The 7,033-nt window shown below is 44.9% G+C and overlaps 1 non-coding gene across 1 annotated transcript; it reads right to left on the bottom strand.

Moving 5' to 3' along the window:
- Positions 1-252: 252 nt before the first annotated feature.
- On the bottom strand, positions 253-358 carry LOC116531696. The gene has a single exon (XR_004260527.1). It is a non-coding gene; the product is annotated as a U6 spliceosomal RNA (small nuclear RNA).
- Between the last annotated feature and the right edge of the window lie 6,675 nt (positions 359-7,033).

Here is a 7,033-nt window from a genome sequence, read left to right as displayed (position 1 = left end):
TCTTCTAAACCCCTCTAGGACAAATAGAGCCATTTGCCCTCCATTCTCATTACTACGTCTATTTCCTTTGCCTCTGGCCATTTTGTCCTTCCTACTCTAATCTCCAGAAGTAGATCTTACAAGGTTCATTTTCTTTTTTTCTGTCTCTTGCCTCCAGGCTGCTAGAGAAAACCACAGAACTATGATCACTAGCTCCAATGTCTGATTTTCAGTTGTGATCAGGCCTTCAATGCTACTTAGTAATCCTTTCTTAAAAACATGGAATGCTTCACAAATTTGCTGTCATCCTTGCTCAGGGACCATGCTAATCTTCTCTGTATCTTTCTAATTTTAATATATGTGTTGGCAAAGGGAGCATTTTTTTTTTTTTTTTTTGAGACAGAGTCATGCTCTGTCACCAGGCTGGAGTGCAATGGCATGATCTTGGCTCACTGCAACCTCCACCTCCCAGGTTTGAGGGATTATACTGCCTCAGCCTCCCAAGTAGCTGGGACTACAGGCACGTGCCACCACACCCAGCTAATTTTTGTATTTTTAATAGAGACAGGGTTTCACCACATTGGCCAGGATGGTCTCGATCTCTTGACCTCGTGATCTGCCCGCCTTTGCCTCCCAAAGTGCTGGGATTATAGGCATGAGCCACCGTGCCTGGCCTTTTTAAAATTTTTTTATTTTTTAAAGAGACAGGGTCTTGCTCTGTTGCTCAAACTGGAGTGCAGCGGCACAATCATAGCTCACTGCAGGCTTGAACTCTTGGGCTCAAACAATCCTCTCACCTTAGCCTCCTGAGTAGCTAGGACTACAGTTATGGACCACCATGCCTATCTATTTAAAATTTTTCGTAGAGACAGGGTCTTGCTATATTGCCTAGGCTGGTCTCAGGCTCTTGGCCTCAAATGATCCTCCTGCCTCAGACTCCTGAAGTGCTGGGGTTACAGGCATGAGCCATGACATCTGGCTAGTAATCCTTACGATAGATTGTCCCCAGTCTCCAATTTATTTTGTTCTTTTGTTATGATCATTTGGGAGTGTATCCAGTTTTAGCTATTATAAATAAAGTTGCTATGGGCTGGACAGGGTGGCTCACACCTGTAATCCCTGCACTTTGAGAGGCTAAAGCAGGAGAATTGCTTGAAGCCAGGTATCTGAGACGAGCATGGGCACCAAAGCAAGACCCCTATCTACATTTTTTCAAAGTTGCTATGGGCCTTCTCATGCATGTCTTTTTGTGGATATATGTTTCCGTTTTTCTTGGCTAAAATATCTAAGAATGGATTTGCCAGTCATAGGATAGGTGTATATTTAGTTTTATAAAAAAATGAAGCTTGACGAAGTGGTTCACACCTGTAATCCCCGCCCTTTGCGGGGCTGAGGTGGGAGGATCACTTGAGGCCAGGAGTTGGAGACCAGTCTGGACAACAGAGTGAGACCTCCATCTTTACAAAAACAAATTTTTTTTCTTTAAATTATCTGAGCACGGTTGTGTGTACCCGTAGTCCTAGCTACTCAGGAGGTTGAAGTGGGAGAATGGCTTAAGCCCAGGGGTTCAAGACAGCAGCGCGCTATGATTGAATCACTACACTCCAGCCCAGGAAACAAAGCAAAATTCTGTCTCAAAACAAAACAAAACAAAAGTAACAATAGGCTGGGCATGGTGGCTCACACCTGTAATTCCAGCACTTTGGAAGACTGAGGTAGGTGGATCACCTGAGGTCAGGAGTTCAAGACAAGCCTGGCCAACATGGTTAAGCCCCCTCTCTACTAAAAATTTAAAAAATTAGCTGAGCATGGTGGCAGGTGCCTGTCATCCCAGCTACTTAGGAAGTGGAGGCAGGAGAATCGCTTGAACCTGGGAGGCAGAAATCGTGTCATTGCACTCCAGTCTGGGCGGCAAGAGCAAGACTCCATTTAAAAAAAAAGAGCCAGGCGCAGTGGCTCAAGCCTGTAATCCCAGCACTTTGGAAGGCCGAGGCGGGTGGATCACGAGGTCAAGAGATCGAGACCATCCTGGTCAACATGGTGAAACCCCGTCTCTAATAAAAATACAAAAAAAAAAAACAAACCCAAATAACCAGCCATGCTGGTGGGCGCCTGTAGTCCCAGCTACTCAGGAGGCTGAGGCAGGAGAATAGTCTGAACTTGAGAGGCAGAGGTTGCAGTGAGCTGAGACTGTGTGCACCATTGCACTACAGCCTGTGCGAGAGAGTGAGGCTCTGTCTCCAAAAAAAAAAAAAAGTGACAATGATTTTCCACAGTGGTGTACTGGTTGAGGCCCTTATTAAAGAGGGAGATCCCTGGGCTCTGTGCTGAATTTACTGAATCAGAATATTATCAAAATAAAGGACATAAAGAATCTCCTATGTAATTCTCCCACCCCCCGCCCCTCCCGTCCTCTCCTCTCCTCGACGCAGTCTTACTCTATTGCCCAGGCTAGAGTGCACGATCACAGCTCATCACAGCCTCAACCTTCTGGGCTCAAGTGATCCTTCCATCTCAGCCTCCCAGGTAGGTGGGACCACAGGCACATGTCACCACACCGGCTAAGTTTTTTTTAATAATTTTTATTTATTTTTTTGTAGAGACAGGGTCTCCCTATGCTGCCCAGGCTGGTCTCAAACTCCAGGATTCAAGCAATCCTCCTGCCTCAGCCTCCCAAAGTATTGAGATTAGAGGTGTGAGCCACTCTGCCCAGCCCCATGTGATTTTAATGTAGGTAGTTTTTTGACTGGCGTTTAGAAACCACTGGAGAATACCTTAGTATCTTTCTTGTTTTTCAGTCCCTCCTAAATAACTAATTCTGGTCACCATGTATTGTGGTTGTAAATAATGGACATTTATTTATCTCAAATAACGAGAAACCCAGAGATAAGTGGCTCCAGGTTTGGTTAGTTCAGCCATCAGCAATGTCATCAAAAAGCCAGGCTTTTCTCATTTTCCGCTTAGCCATCCTCAAGGTATTTGCTCCATTTTGGGCTTTTCATAGTCCTAAGATGGCTGTCACAGCTCTAGATAGTATGAGCTCACATGGCAACTCCCAAGGCAGAAAAGCAAGGGCTGGCCAGATGTGGTGTCTCACACCTGCCACCCCAGCACATTGGGAGGCTGAGGCGGGTGGACCACTTGAGGTCAGGAGTTTGAGACCAGCCTGGCCAACATGGTGAAACCCCGTCTCTACTTAAAATACAAAAATTAGCTGGGAGTCATGGTGCACTCCTGTAATCCCAGCTACTTTGAAGGCTGAGGCAGAAGAATTGCTTGAACATGGGAGGTAGAGTTTGCAGTGAGCTGAGATCACACCTCTGCACTCCAGCCTGGGTGACAGAGGGAGACTCCATCTCAGAAAACAAAAAAACCCAAACCAAAAAGAAAAGAAAAGAAAAGCAAGGTATTGAAGATTTCTCCCTGAACATATTTACTGTATTAGGGAGGAAAATCTTTTCTAGAATCTTCCAGAAAACTTCCTCCTAAGTTCCATTGTCCAGAACTGGGTCATATGTCCACCTCTAGGTTTAAAAGAGGTGGGGGGAGGGGTGCTGGGAAAGTAACAGTTTTGAGGCCTTATAATGTGAGGTAGTCCCTGCTGGTAAGGAAGAAGAGTGGGAAAATGGCTTTTGGGTCAGTAATGAAGAGTGTCTCACATAAGACCTCATCAAAACTGTTCTTAGAAAGTCACCTTAATTGCTAGATCCAGTGACTTTTCTCCAGTTTTTCTGGTACTGGACCTCTTCATAGAGTTTTATATTGCTGGCGCCCTCTTTCTTGAAACTCTTCTCTTAGTTTCTGCTATTCTTTCTTTCTACCCCGCTCATCATTTCCCCTCCTTGGGCTCCCCTTCACTACCCTTCTCCTCTTTATATGTTGGTATCACCCTGGGTTTTGAACCAGACCCTATCTGGGCACCTCTGAGCATCTAAACCAGGCAATCCATACTAACCATGTTTCTGAGACCTAATGAGAACTGTTAGTGACCCGCCCCTTGAACTCTTGTGTTTGGCCATGGGCTGGTCTTCCCTGCTATGTTCTCATTCTCCATCTCCCATGTCTCAATCTGTTGTCTCCATTACAGAGCTTTGCTCTTGATAAGGACCTTACCAGCTTTTTCTTAAGGACAGACTTTAAAAAGTTATTTGTAACCTCCCATAGGGTACATCTTGGAACCGAAGGGCCCTTTGTTTTCTGCACATCCTGAGATTTAGGAATAGAAGCTCAATTGCTCCACAAAATAAAGGGATGATGAATTTGGAGTCCCAGGGTTTAAGAGATCAAGAAAAGAGAAACTGGAAGAGACTAGAGTCAGTTGAGAGCTGGGTGATGGAAGAACTGAGAAGGACTAGTAACCATGTGAGAATTTGGAGAGACATGCCCAAAGCTGAATTTTCTTTCTTTTGCATACGGAGTTTCACTCTTGTTGGCCAGGCTGGAGTGTAATGGCACAATTTCGGCTCACTGCAATCTCTGCCTCCCAGGTTCAAGCGATTCTCCTGCCTCAGCCTCCCAAGTAGCTGGGATTATAGGTGCCCACCACCACACCCAGACTAATTTTTGTATTTTTAGTAGAGACAGGTTTTCATCATGTTGGCCAGATTGGTCTCGAACTCAAATGATCCACCTGCCTCAGCCTCCCAAAGTGCTGGGATTACAGGCATCAGCCACCAGGCCTACCACAAAGCTGAATTTTCAAGTGAAACATTGCATGTTATGACTCCCACATGACTATGAATTTTCACTGAAAACTTCTGAAGCCGCCCAGTGTGTGGTGTGACCCAATTTCAGATGGACATCAGTGAAGGGGCCACAGGATTCATGAGGCTGGCAATGTGGACAGTCCCACATCTGAGTCACACCTAGATTATTGAAATATTTTACTGATCTATCTGCCTCTGGCCTTCTGCCCCTTCCAATGTCCCCTCCACATGGCTGCAGAGTGATCTAAGATGTAAACCCAGACCACTTCCCTATGTAAATCGTTTAATGGCTCCCTAACTGGTGTTTCCCAAACTTGGTGTTCATGGATCCCTGGGGACACATTCTCAGGTGTCTTGAGTATACTTTAAGAAGTTTACTTACATAAGCAGAATATGTATGGATGTCTTAAAAAAAAAAAAAAAGAAGTTTACTGGCTGGACATGGTGGCTCATGCCTGTAATCCTAACGCTTTGGGAGGCTGAGATGGGAGGATCACTTGAGCCTAGGAGTTTGACACCAGCCTGGACAACATAGTGAGACCCTGTCTCTATTTTTAAAAAAAAGAAAAGAAAAAAAATAAGCAGCTTAGTATTTGTTTAATTTCAGGATTAATCTTTTGTTTTGTTTTTGAGACAGGGTCTCGCTCTGTTGCCCAGGCTGGAATGCAGTGGCAGGATCATGGTTCATGGCAGCCTTGACCTCCCCTGCTCGAGTGATCCTCCTGCTTCACCCTCCAGAGTAGCTGGGACCGGGACTATAGGCACAAGCCATCACACCTGGTTAATTTTTGTATTTGTTGTAGAGACGGGGTTTTGCCATATTGCCCAGGCTGGTCTCGAACTTCTGAGCCCAAATAATCTTCCCACTTCAGCCTCCCAAAGTGCTGGGATTACAGTGAGTCACTATGCCCGGCCAGGATTAATCTTAACAAAATAATAATAACAACATAAGCATAGTCTGTAACACTCAGATGACCTTATAACCAAGCACTTTCAGGAGATTTTAGTGCCTTGTTTTGCACTTGTATTTATTGATTGGGTTGGTGCCAAGTGATTGTCTGAAATGACAGCATTTAACTTTTAATGCTGTAATGATTTTCATCTCATTGTTCACAGATATATCTGCAGTACCTAGAACAACAGTGCACATCATAAGCGTTCAATAAAGATGTGTTGAATAAATGAATGAATGAAGTTTCTCAAGCTAGGTTCTGACATCCTTGGGGCTCTTCCACAGTTTGAAATCTCAGCATGGCACGTGAGGCTCTTTACAATCAAGCTGGGAATACTCAACCAGTAATTTTCCCAGACAGTCTGGGCAGGATGTGGGGGCGTAGTCCTCTTTAGAAAATAAAAAAAGTGAAAGTATAAAGCATTTATGTACATTTTGACAGGGCAGACGTGATATGCAAATGAATTGCAAATATAATGCAAATGACATGCAACTCCTCATGCAAATGAGCATCCTGTCTTTGGAATCGACTGCCGGGTATTCACTAATTTGTCTGCAGTACTGGCAGTAAATCTTTCAAGGTCTTGGGATGCAAGTTGCTTTGATGGAGATGTCTGTGTACTAGGGAGGAGGGGGTGGTGGAATGGGGTCTCTCAAGGAAGAGTCAGTGTGGTGCTGTAAGCCTGCAGCTTAGTATGAAGCTTAATATAGTACACAGTTTAATATGAGGTTATTCTGCTATGATACTCCAAGGACTGAAATTTCAGAATTGGTGGCGGGTGGTGGCAATAAAATGTAACTTCTTTTTTTTTTTTAGACGGAAGCTCACTCTTTTGCGAGGCTAGAGTGCAGTGGTGCAAACTTGGCTCACTGCAACCTCTGCCTCCCAGGTTCAAGCGATTCTCCTGCCTCAGCCTCCCCAGTAGCTGGGACTACAGGCACATGCCACCATGCTCAGCTAATTTGTGTGTTTTTAGTAGAGCCAGGGTTTCACCATGTTGGCCAGGATGGTCTCAATCTCTTGACCTTGTGATCCTCCTGCCTTGGCCTCCCAAAGTGCTGGGATTACAGGCATGAGCCACCTTGCCCATCTGAAATGCAACTTCTTATATTCTTCAACTCTTTTGCTGCCTCACATCTTCTGTCACACCCATCTCACACCACTGGGGCTCTGGTCCACAAGAATAGAGTAGGGAGTCAGAGATCCCTGGCCCCAGGTCCTCATCATGAGGACTACAGAAGAGCTCATGTAAATCTTATCTGGAGGAGGTTATGAGCATGGTGTGGAGTTCTGTACTTCCTAAGCTCATGGCAAGCAGAATTTAGCTGAATTTCTAGGCCTGTTAGGAAAAGATGAGTGGTGACAAAAAGCATGGAGACTTTCTGAGAAATATAG

This window comes from Sapajus apella, unplaced genomic scaffold (assembly GCF_009761245.1).
Source record: "Sapajus apella isolate SASKATOON/1434 unplaced genomic scaffold, GSC_monkey_1.0 scaffold71, whole genome shotgun sequence".
Lineage (NCBI taxonomy): Eukaryota > Metazoa > Chordata > Mammalia > Primates > Cebidae > Sapajus > Sapajus apella.
Note: the sequence above shows the minus strand (reverse complement) of the source record. Positions and strands in the feature narration are given on the sequence as shown.